We start from the raw sequence: 13,406 nt of genomic DNA, 5'->3' as shown, positions 1-13,406 counted from the left end.
GCATTGGGAGGTTTCTCAGGACTTGGACCCTTTTCAAAGTCCGCAGTTTCCTCCATCGGGTTGACCACTGGATCCAGTTTGCGGAGGAATTGTTTCAGACACTTGAGGAAAGTCTGGGATTGTTGCAGCAGCATCACACATGTTGGTGTTATCTGGAGCAATGTTCTTCGTTATCGGTTGAGTCTCTTATATGACTCATCTCTTCATGAGTTTTCCATGTTTAATGGCCCGTTAAAGCATTGATGATCTAATAAATTTTTTTGTCTTTCATATTAACAGGCGGATGAAGAAAACAAAATGTGTTGAGGTTGAAAATAGAATCAGGAATATAATCTTTTAATGGAGCATCGACTCTCTTTACTAAAATGTTTGTGTTTTAGTTTTTCTCTTTACAAGTAATAGTCAGCTCTTTTCATTTTATTATACCTTAGTTTTGTTTGTCCACTAATCCATTAGAGACTTCGTCAGGATTTAGTGATAGAAATCAAATAAAATCGCATAATTTAAAACACGACAAGAATGTCATGTTAGGAAAAGGAAATGTTACTTTTTATGAAGTTTTGGAAGTTGATAGAATTATGGAAATATTATTTTCATGGAGTTATGTAAGTTGCAAGTATTTCAGAAATATTCATAATAGGTTTATGAAAAATGGTGAATACCTTAATCTAACTATGTTAATGTAATAGACTCTTTCTATATAAGAGGAGCTCGTGTGTTTTCTTATCTCTAAGTAAGCCGATTTGTAAGAATGAGAGAGAGAAATGTGCTAGATCTCTGTTCTTAAGATTATAATGAGTTGCCTCCTTACCAGGTCCGTAGCCATTGTAGATAAACTCTAGGTAAACAAATACTTGTGTCTATCTTCTATCTTTTCCTTGTTCTTCTTCTTATTTCAATAATTCTACAAACTCATACTTTCTTGTCGAGTTTGCCAGAGAGTGTATCATCAAGTTTGTGGGTTTGATTCTGATTTTAGATCAAACAGTTTTTCCATCGTTTTTCAACAAAGTTGTATCAGAGCCTTAGTTGGTGTCGTTGTCAATGGTGAATGCAAGAATTGAGGTGTGGCGGTTTGGTGGGAAGAAAGACTTCTCATTGTGGAAAAAGAGGATGCTACCACATCTGTCTGTCCTTGATTTAAAAGATGTATTAGAAGAGTCTTTGTCACCTTATGCGTCAGCAATCAGGAATGATGAAGATGAGGACGTATACATGGAGCGGTTGGTGAAATAGAAAGCTTAAAGGCGATGATGAATCTGATCATTCTTAAAATGTTGGAGATCATGTGTTAAAGAAGTTTGAGTTGTGTACGTCAGCCGATTTTACATGGTCTATATTGGAGAGGTTATATTTTTTCAAGATTCTACCGAATATAATTCACTTGTAATGAGCATGGCACTGGTAAGGCGAGGAATGTTCTAGAGCTGATGTTGAGAAAAGAAGGAACAGATAGAACTAGAACCTATAATATCTACCTACGAGCTCTCTGCGTAGTGGATAACCCGATAGAGATCTTGAATGTTCTGGTCAGTATGCTTCAGGGAGACTGTAGGCCCGATGAGTATACACTTAACAGTCATTGATGGATTTTGCAAGATGGGTAGAGTGGATGACGCCATGAAAGTTCTTGGCGATATGATGACAGGGAAGTTCTGCGCGCCTGATGCTGTGACTCAAGTACTGTTATGTGTGGCTTGCTTACTCAAGGAAGAGCAGAAGAAGCTCTTGATGTGTTGGATAGGGTTATGCCTGAGAACGGGTTGAAGCCAATTGTTGTTACATACAACGCTGTTATGCGTGGATTGTTCAAGCTCCGTAAGGGAGTTGACGCTATGTGCGTGTTTGATCAGATGGCAAAGGCAGGTGTGAGCGCAGATAATACTACATATGCTATTATCATCGACGGGTACTTGTGTTTGACTGGTCAGGTGGATACGGCGAAGAGGTTCTGGGACGATGTGATATGGCCATCAGGCAGACATGATGCGTATGTGTATTCAGCATTTCTGAAAGGTCTTTGTCGGTTTGGTAGTCTAAGTGATGCTTGCCATTTCCTATACGAACTGGCGGATTCTGGAGCGGTTCCTAATGTCGTGTGCTATAACATTGTGATCGATGAATGTAGCAGAAGTGGGTTGAGGAGAGAGGCGTACCAGATTATAGAGGAGATGAGGAAGAACGGTCAGGCTCCTGATGCTGTCACATGGCGGATACTAGATAAACTACATGATTCCAGAGCTTTAGCAGTGGAAGGAGAGTAATCTTCACACTCAGCAAAACTACATGTTTTTGGCATCATGCTTTTTATTTTATTGTATGATCACTGGTAGAAAGTAAAGCTCTGTATGTGAAATTAGAAAGTATAAAAAAAGTGGCCTAGTTTGTGAGTTCCTTGCCGGCAAATTCAAAAGTTCAGAGAGCTCAGATAGTTAAATGTTCCTTCAGAGACATCAGTCTAGACAGCTATTTTAACATGTACAAGACAAGCATTACATACTGAATGTTAGCCCATAGATTTTGAGAAAAATTCAAAAATATGAAAATTCTGTTTTAATGCATAATTACATCTTTCACTAACATATGATGAAGGTCAAAGGGGTTTGGAACTTTTGTTGTCTCCATTTCCCTAGAAAATAGCGATTTTGTAGTGGTTAGTCCACCAATTTAGGAAGTATTATGAAGTTTTAGTAAATTAATTGACAAAAAATTAAAACAATGCCCATGTACCATGAAAATGATTTTAATAGACATTAATACAAATGTAAAATGTGTTTAGAAATTTTAAAACAACCCCAAATATCATATGCTTCATTATTAGAGCATTTACCGAAAAAATCAGTATTTTCGTAGGGGTTAGCCCATAGATTTTGAGAAAAATTCAAAAATATAAAAATTCTGTTTTAATGCATAATTGCATCCTTCACTAACATATGATAAAGGTCAAAGAGGTTTGGAACTTTTTTTTGTCTCCATTTCCCTAGAAAATAGCGATTTTATAGTGGTTAGTTCACTAATTTAGGGAGTATTATGAAGTTTTACTAAATTAATTGACAAAAAATTAAAACAATGCCCATGTACCATGAAAATGATTTTAATATACATTAATACAAATGTAAAATGTATTTAGAAATTTTAAAACAACCCCAAAGATCATATGCTTCATTATTAGAGCATTTACCGAAAAATTCAGTATTTTCGTAGGGGTGTTAGCCCATAGATTTTGAGAAAAAAATTCAAAAATATAAAAAATCTGTTTTAATGCATAATTGCATCCTTCACTAACATATGATGAAGGTCAAAGAGGTTTGAAACTTTTGTTGTCTCCATTTCCCTAGAAAATATCGATTTTGTAGTGGTTAGTCCACCAATTTAGAGAGTATTATGAAGTTTTACTAATTTAATTGACAAAAATTTAAAACGATGCCCTTGTACCATGAAAATGAGTTTAATATACACTAATACAAATGTAGAATGTATTTAGAAATTTTAAAACAACCCCAAAGATCATATGCTTCATTATTAGAGCATTTACCGAAAAATTCAGTATTTCCGTAAGGGTTAGCCCATAGATTTTGAGAAAAATTCAAAAATATGAAAATTCTGTTTTAATGCATAATTACATCCTTCACTAACATATGATGAAGGTCAATGAAGTTTGAAACTTTTGTTGTCTCCATTTCCCTAAAAAATAGCGATTTTATAGTGGTTAGTCCACCAATTTAGAGAGTATTAAGAAGTTTTACTAATTTAATTGACAAAAAATTAAAATGATGCCCTTGTACCATGAAAATGAGTTTAATGTACATTAATAAAAGTGTAGAATGTGTTTAGAAATTTTTAAACAACCCCAAAGATCATATGCTTCATTATTAGAGCATTTACCGAAAAATTTAGTATTTTCGTAGGGGGTTGGTTAGCCCATAGATTTTGAGAAAAAATTCAAAAATATGAAAATTCTTTTTAATACATAATTGCATCCTTCACTAATATATGATGAAGGCCAAAGAGGTTTGGAACTTTTGTTGTCTCAATTTCCCTAGAAAATATTGATTTTATGGTGGTTAGTCCGCCAATTTATCGAGTATTATGAAGTTTTACTAAATTAATTGACAAAAAATTAAAACGATGTCCATGTTCCATGAAAATGAGTTTAATATACATTATTACAAATGTAGAATGTGTTTAGAAATTTAAAAACAACCCAAAATATCATACTTCACTATTAGAGCATTTATCGAAAAATTCAGTATTTTCATAGGGGGGTTAGCCCATAGATTTTGAGAAAAATTCAAAAATATGAAAAATCTGTTTTAATGCATAATTGCATCCTTCACTAACATATTATGAACGTGTAGTTGTTAGTCCACCAATTTAGAGAGTATTTTGAAGTTTTACTAATTTAATTGACAAAAAATTAAAACGATGCTCTTGTACCATGAAAATGAGTTTAATATACATTAATACAAATATATAATGTTTTTAGAAATTTTAAAACAACACCAAAGATCATATGCTTTATTATTATGGCATTTACCGAAAAACTCAGTATTTTCGTAGGGGTTAGCACATATACTTTGAGAAAAATTCAAAAATATGAAATTTATATTTTAATGCATAGTTGCATCCTGCAATAACATATTATTAAGGTCAAAGAGGTTTGGAACTTTTGTTGTCTCCCTTTCCCTAGAAAATAGCGATTTTATAGTGATTAGTCCACCAATTTAGGGAGTATTATGAAGTTCTACAAAATTAATTGACAAACAATTAAAACGATGCCCTTGTACCATGAAAATGAGTTTAATATACGTTAATAAAAATGTAGAATGTGCTTAGAAATTTTAAAACAACCCCAAAGATCATATGCTTCATTATTAGCCCATAGATTTTGAGAAAAATTCAAAAATATGAAAATTCTGTTTTAATGCATAATTGCATCCTTCACTAACATATGATGAAGGTCAAAGAGGTTTGGAACTTTTGTTGTCTCCATTTCCCTAGAAAATATCGATTTTATAGTGAATAGTCCACTAATTTAGAGAGTATTATGAAGTTTTAAAAAATTAATTGGCAAAAAATTAAAACGATGCCCTTGTACCATGACAAAGAGTTTAATATACATTAATAAAAATGTAGAATGTGTTTAGAAATTTTAAAACAACCCCAAAGCTCATATGCTTCAGTATTAGAGCATTTACCGAAAAATTCAGTATTTTCGTAGGGGTTAGCCCATAGATTTTGAGAAAAAAATCAAAAATATGAAAATTCTGTTTTAATGCATAATTACATCTTTCACTAACATATGATGAAGGTCAAAGGGGTTTGGAACTTTTGTTGTCTCCATTTCCCTTAGAAAATAGCGATTTTGTAGTGGTTAGTCCACCAATTTAAGGAGTATTATGATGTTTTACTAAATTAATTGACAAAAAATTAAAACAATGCCCATGTACCATGAAAATGATTTTAATATACATTAATAAATTTTAAAACAACCCCAAAGATCATATGCTTCATTATTAGAGCATTTACCGAAAAAATCAGTATTTTCGTAGGGAAGCCAATAGATTTTGATAAATTCAAAAATATGAAAAATCTGTTATAATGCATAGTTGCATTCTTCACTAACATATGATAAAGGTCAAAGAGGTTTGGAACATTTGTTGTCTCCATTCCCCTAGAAAATAGCGATTTTATAGTGGTTAGTCCAATTTAGAGAGTATTTTGAAGTTTTACTAATTTAATCGACAAAAATATAAAACGATGCCCTTGTACCAGTAAAATGAGTTTAATATACATTAATACAAATGTAGAATGTATTTATAAAGTTTTAAACAACACCAAAGATCATATGCTTCATTATTATAGCATTTATCGAAAAATTCAGTATTTTCGTAGGGGTTAGCACATATACTTTGAGAAAAATTCAAAAATATGAAATTTATGTTTTAATGCATAGTTGAATCCTTAAATAACATATTATTAAGGTCAAAGAGGTCTGAAACTTTTGTTGTCTCCCTTTCCCTAGAAAATAGCGATTTTATAGTGATGAGTCCACCAATTTAGGGAATATTATGAAGTTTTACAAAATTAATTGACAAAAAATTAAAACGATGCTCTTGTACCAAGAAAATGATTTTAATATACATTAATACAAATGTAAAATGTATTTATAAATTTTAAAACAACCCCAAAGATCATATGCTTCATTATTAGAGCATTTACCGAAAAAATCAGTATTTTCGTAGGGAAGCCAATAGATTTTGATAAATTCAAAAATATGAAAAATCTGTTTTAATGCATAGTTGCATTCTTCACTAACATATGATAAAGGTCAAAGAGGTTTGGAACTTTTGTTGTCTACATTTTCCTAGAAAATAGCGATTTTATAGTGGTTAGTCCAATTTATTGAGTATTTTGAAGTTTTACTAATTTAATCGACAAAAATATAAAACGATGCCCTTGTACCATTAAAATGAGTTTAATATACATTAATACAAATTTAGAATGTATTTATAAATTTTAAAACAGCACCAAAGATCATATGCTTCATTATTATAGCATTTACCGAAAAATTCAGTATTTTCGTAGGGGTTAGCACATATACTTTGAGAAAAATTCAAAAATATAAAATTTATGTTTTAATGCATAGTTGCATCCTTAAATAACATATTATTAAGGTCAAAGAGGTTTGGAACTTTTGTTGCCTCCCTTTCCCTAGAAAATAGCGATTTTATAGTGATTAGTCCACAAATTTAGGGAATATTATGAAGTTTTACAAACTTAATTGACAAAAAATTAAAACGATGCTCTTGTACCATGAAAATGAGTTTAATATACATTAATAAAAATGTAGAATGTGCTTAGAAATTTTAAAACAACCCCAAAGATCATATGCTTCATTATTAGAGCATTTACCGAAAAATTCAGTATTTTCGTTAGCCCATAGATTTTGAGAAAAATTTAAAAATATAAAAATATGTTTTAATGCATAATTGCATTCTTCACTAACATATGATGAAGGTCAAAGAGGTTTGGAACTTTTTTTGTCTCCATTTCCCTAGAAAATAGCGATTTTGTAGTGGTTAGTCTACCAATTTAGAGAGTATTATGAAGTTTTACTAATTTAATTGACAAAAAATTAAAACGATGCCTTTGTACCATGAAATTGAGTTTAGTATACATTAATACAAATGTAGAATGTATTTAGAAATTTTAAAACAACACCAAAGATCATATGCTTCATTATTATAGCATTTACCGAAAAAATCAGTATTTTCGTAGGGGTTAGCACATATACTTCGAGAAAAGTTCAAAAATATGAAATTTATGTTTTAATGCATAGTTGCATCCTGCAATAACATATTATTAAGGTCAAAGAGGTTTGGAACTTTTGTTGTCTCCATTTCCCTAGAAAATTGTGAATTTATAGTGATTAATCCACCAATTTAGAGAGTATTATGAAGTTTTACAAAATTAATTGACAAAAAATTAAAACGATGCCCTTGTACCATGAAAATGAGTTTAATATACGTTAATAAAAATGTAGAATGTGTTTAGAAATTTTAAAACAACCCCAAAGATCATATGCTTCATTATTAGAGCATTTACCGAAAAATTCAGTATTTTCGTTAGCCCATAGATTTTGAGAAAAATTCAAAAATATAAAAAATATGTTTTAATGCATAATTGCATTCTTCACTAACATATGGTGAAGGTCAAAGAGGTTTGGAACTTTTGTTGTCTCCATTTCCCTAGAAAATAGCGATTTTGTAGTGGTTAGTCCACCAATTTAGAGAGTATTATGAAGTTTTACTAATTTAATTGACAAAAAATTAAAACAATGCCTTTGTACCATTAAATTGAGTTTAGTATACATTAATACAAATTTAGAATGTATTTAGAAATTTTAAAACAACACCAAAGATCATATGCTTCATTATTATAGCATTTACCGAAAAAATCAGTATTTTCGTAGGGGTTAGCACATATACTTCGAGAAAATTTCAAAAATATGAAATTTATGTTTTAATGCATAGTTTCATCCTGCAATAACATATTATTAAGGTCAAAGAGGTTTGGAACTTTTGTTGTCTCCCTTTCCCTAGAAAATTGTGATTTTATAGTGATTAATCCACCAATTTAGGGAGTATTATGAAGTTTTACAAAATTAATTGACAAAAAATTAAAACAATGCCCTTGTACCATGAAAATGAGTTTAATATACATTAATAAAAATGTTGAATGTGTTTAAAAATTTTAAAACAACCCCAAAGATCATATGCTTCATTATTAGAGCATTTACCAAAAAATTCAGTATTTTCGTTAGCCCATAGATTTTGAGAAAAATTCAAAAATATAAAAAATATGTGTTAATGCATAATTGCATTCTTCACTAACATATGATGAAGGTCAAAGAGATTTGGAACTTTTGTTGTCTCCATTTCCCTAGAAAATAGCGATTTTGTAGTGGTTAGTCCACTAATTTAGAGAGTATTATGAAGTTTTACTAATTTAATTGACAAAAAATTAAAACGATGCCTTTGTACCATGAAATTGAGTTTAGTATACATTAATACAAATGTAGAATGTATTTAGAAATTTTAAAACAACACCAAAGATCATATGCTTCATTACTATAGCATTTACCGAAAAAATCAGTATTTTCGTAGGGGTTAGCACATATACTTCGAGAAAATTTCAAAAATATGAAATTTATGTTTTAATGCATAGTTGCATCCTGCAATAACATATTATTAAGGTCAAAGAGGTTTGGAACTTTTGTTGTCTCCCTTTCCCTAGAAAATTGTGATTTTATAGTGATTAATCCACCAATTTAGGGAGTATTATGAAGTTTTACAAAATTAATTGACAAAAAATTATAATGATGCCCTTGTACAATGACAAAGAGTTTAATATACATTAATAAAAATTTATAATGTGTTTATAAATTTTTAAAAAACCCCAAAGATCATATGCTTCATTATTAGAGCATTTACCGAAAAATTCAGTATTTTCGTAGGGGTGCCCATAGATTTTGAGATAAATTCAAAAATATGAAAATTCTGTTTTAATGCATAATTATATCCTTCACTAACATATGATGAAGGTCAAAGGGGTTTGGAACTTTTGTTGTCTCCATTTGCCTAGAAAATAGTGATTTTGTAGTGGTTAGTCCACCAATTTAGGGAGTATTATGATATTTTACTAAATTAATTGACAAAAAATTAAAACAATGCCCATGTACCATGAAAATGATTTTAATATACATTAATACAAATGTAAAATGTGTTTAGGAATTTTAAAACAACCCCAAAGATCATATGCTTCATTATTAAAGCATTTACCGAAAAAATCTGTATTTTCGTACGGGGTAGCCCATAGATTTTGAGAAAAATTCAAAAATATAAAAATTCTGTTTTAATGCATAATTGCATCCTTCATTAACATATGATAAAGGTCAAAGAGGTTTGGAACTTTTGTTGTTTCCATTTCTGTAGAAAATAGCGATTTTATAGTGGTTAGTTCACTAATTTAGGGAGTATTATGAAGTTTTACTAAATTAATTGACAAAAAAATTAAAACAATGCCCATGTACCATGAAAATGATTTTAATATACATTAATACAAATGTAAAATGTATTTAGAAATTTTAAAACAACCCCAAAGATCATATGCTTCATTATTAGAGCATTTACCGAAAAAATCAGTATTTTCGTAGGGGTTAGCCAATAGATTTTGATAAATTCAAAAAATATGAAAAATCTGTTTTAATGCATAGTTGCATCCTTCACTAACATATGATAAAGTCAAAGAGGTTTGGAACTTTTGTTGTCTCCATTTCCCTAGAAAATAGCGATTTTATAGTGGTTAGTCCAATTTAGGGAGTATTTTGAAGTTTTACTAATTTAATCGACAAAAATATAAAACGATGCCCTTGTACAATGAAAATGAGTTTAATATACATTAATACAAATGTAGAATATATTTAGAAATTTTATAACAACACCAAAGATCATATGCTTCATTATTATAGCATTTACCGAAAAATTCAGTATTTTCGTAAGGGTTAGCACATATACTTCGAGAAAATTTCAAAAATATGAAATTTATGTTTTAATGCATAGTTTCATCCTGCAATAACATATTATTAAGGTCAAAGAGTTTTGGAACTTTTGTTGTCTCACTTTCCCTAGAAAATAGCGATTTTATAGTGGTTAGTACACCAATTTAGGGAGTATTATGAAGTTTTACTAATTTAATTGACAAAAAATTAAAACGATGCCCTTGTACAATGAAAATGAGTTTAATATACGTTAATACAAATGTAGAATGTGTTTAGAAATTTTCAAACAACACCAAAGATCATATGCTTCATTATTATAGCATTTACCGAAAACATTAGTATTTTCGTAGGGGTTAGCACATATACTTTGAGAAAAATTCAAAATTATGAAATTTATGTTTTAAAGCATAGTTGCATTCTTAAATCACATATTATAAAGGTCAAAGAGGTTTGGAACATTTGTTGTCTCCCTTTCCCTAGAAAATAGCGATTTTATAGTGACTAGTCCACCAATTAGGGAGTATTATGAGAAAAATAAAACGATGCCCTTGTACCATGACAAATAGTTTAATATACATTAATAAAAATGTAGAATGTGTTTAGAAATTTTAAAACAACCCCAAAGCTCATATGCTTCATTATTAGAGCATTTACCAAAAAAAATCAGTATTTTCGTAGGGGTTAGTTAGCCCATAGATTTTGAGAAAAATTCAAAATTATGAAAATTCTGTTTTAATGCATAATTACATCCTTCACTAACATATGATGAAGGTCAAAGGGGTTTGAAACTTTTGTTGTCTCCATTTCCCTAGAAAATAGCGATTTTGTAGTGGTTAGTCCACCAATTTAGGGAGTATTATGAAGTTTTACTAAATTAATTGACAAAAAATTAAAACAATGCCCATGTACCATGAAAATGATTTTAAGATACATTAATACAAATGTAAAATGTGTTTAGAAATTTAAAAACAACCCCAAAGATCATATGCTTCATTATTAGAGCATTTACCGAAAAAATCAGTATTTTCGTAGGGGTTAGCCCATAGATTTTGAAAAAATTCAAAAATATAAAAATTCTAATTTAATGCATAATTGCATCATTCACTAACATATGATAAATGTCAAAGAGGTTTGGAACTTTTGTTGTCTCCATTTCCCTAGAAAATAGCGATTTTATAGTGGTTAGTTCACTAATTTAGGGAGTATTATGATGTTTTACAAAATTAATTGACAAAAAATTAAAACAATGCCCATGTACCATGAAACTGATTTTAATATATATTAATACAAATGTAAAATGTGTTTAAAAATTTTAAAACAACCCCAAAGATCATATGCTTCATTATTAGAGCATTTACCCAAAAAATCAGTATTTTCGTAGGGGTTAACCAATAGATTTTGATAAATTCAAAAATATGAAAAATCTGTTTTAATGCATAGTTGCATCTTTCACTAATATATGATAAAGGTCAAAGAGGTTTGGAACTTTTGTTGTCTCTATTTCCCCAGAAAATAGCGATTTTATAGTGGTTAGTCCAATTTAGGGATTATTATGAAGTTTTACTAATTTAATTGATAAAAAATTAAAACGATGCCCTTGTACCATGAAAATGAGTTTAATATACATTAATACATATGTAGAATGTATTTAGAAATTTTAAAACAACCCCAAAGATCATATGCTTCATTATTGTAGCATTTACCGAAAAATTCAGTATTTTCGTAGGGGTTAGCACATATACTTTGAGAAAAATTCAAAAATATGAAATTTATGTTTTAATGCATAGTTGCATCCTTCAATAACATATAATATTAAGGTCAAAGAAGTTTGGAACTTTTGTTGTCTCCCTTTCCCTAGAAAATAGCGATTTTATAGTGATTAGTCCACTAATTTAGGGAGTATTATGAAGTTTTACAAAATTAATTGACAAAAAATTAAAACGATGCCCTTGTACCATGAAAATGAGTTTAATATACATTAATAAAAATGTAGAATGTGTTTAGAAATTTTAAAACAACCCCAAAGATCATATGCTTCATTATTGGAGCATTTACCGAAAAAAATCAGTATTTTCGTAGGGGTTAGCCTATAGATTTTGAGAAAAATTCAAAAATATAAAAATTCTGTTTTAATGCATAATTGCATCCTTCACTAACATATGACGAAGGTCAAAGAGGTTTGGAACTTTTGTTGTCTCCTTTTCCCTAGAAAATAGCGATTTTATAGTGGTTAGTCCACCAATTTAGGGAGTATTATGAAGTTTTACTAAATTAGTTGACAAAAAATTAAAACGATGCCCATTTACAGTGAAAATGATTTTAATATACATTAATAAAAATTTATAATGTGTTCAGAAATTTTAAAACAACCCCAAAGATCATATGCTTCATTATTAGAGCATTTACCGAAAAATTTAGTATTTTCGTAGGGGGTTAGCCCATAGATTTTGAGAAAAATTCAAAAATATGAAAATTCTTTTTAATGCATAATTGCATCTTTCACTAACATATTATGAAGGTCAAAGAGGTTTGGAACTTTTGTTGTCTCCATTTCCCTAGAAAATAGCGATTTTATGGTGGTTAGTCCGCCTATTTAGGGAGCATTATGAAGTTTTACTAAATTAATTGACAAAAGATTAAAACAATGTCCATGTACCATGAAATTGAGTTTAATATACATTAATACAAATGTAGAATGCGTTTAGAAATTTAAAAACAACCCCAAAGATCATATGCTTCATTATTATAGCATTTACCGAAAAATTCAGTATTTTCGTAGGGGTTAGCACATATACTTTAAGAAAAATTCAAAAATTTGAAATTTATGTTTTAGTGCATAGTTGCATTCTCCAATCACATATTATAAAGGTCAAAGAGGTTTGGAACATTTGTTGTCTCCCTTTCCCTAGTAAATAGCGATTTTATAGTGATTAGTCCACCAATTAGGGAGTATTATGAAGTTTTACAAAATTAATTGACAAAAAATTAAAATGATGCCCTTGTACCATGACAAAAAGTTTAATATACATTAATAAAAATTTATAATGTGTTTATAAATTTAAAAAAAAACCCCAAAGATCATATGCTTCATTATTAGAGCATTTACCGAAAAATTTATTATTTTCGTAGGGGTTAGCCCATAGATTTTGAGAAAAATTCAAAAATATGAAAATTCTGTTTTAATGCATAATTATATCCTTCACTAACATATGATGAAGGTCAAAGGGGTTTGGAACTTTTGTTGTCTCCATTTCCCTAGAAAATAGCGATTTTGTAGTGGTTAGTCCACCAATTTAGGGAGTATTATGAAGTTTTCAATTAATTGACGAAAAATTAAAACAAT

General features: G+C 29.6%; 1 protein-coding gene across 1 annotated transcript in view; it reads right to left on the bottom strand.

Moving 5' to 3' along the window:
• Window positions 1-962: 962 nt before the first annotated feature.
• Window positions 963-13,406, bottom strand: part of LOC103869618 (phosphopantothenoylcysteine decarboxylase) — a 25,343-nt gene continuing 12,899 nt past the window's right edge. The window contains exon 3 of the mRNA XM_009147696.3: window positions 963-2,505. The gene's annotated coding sequence lies outside the window, so the exon portion shown is untranslated. The remainder of the gene's footprint in view (window positions 2,506-13,406) is intronic.

The sequence above is a fragment of the Brassica rapa genome, chromosome A05 (genome assembly GCF_000309985.2).
Source record: "Brassica rapa cultivar Chiifu-401-42 chromosome A05, CAAS_Brap_v3.01, whole genome shotgun sequence".
NCBI lineage: Eukaryota > Viridiplantae > Streptophyta > Magnoliopsida > Brassicales > Brassicaceae > Brassica > Brassica rapa.
Note: the sequence above shows the minus strand (reverse complement) of the source record. Positions and strands in the feature narration are given on the sequence as shown.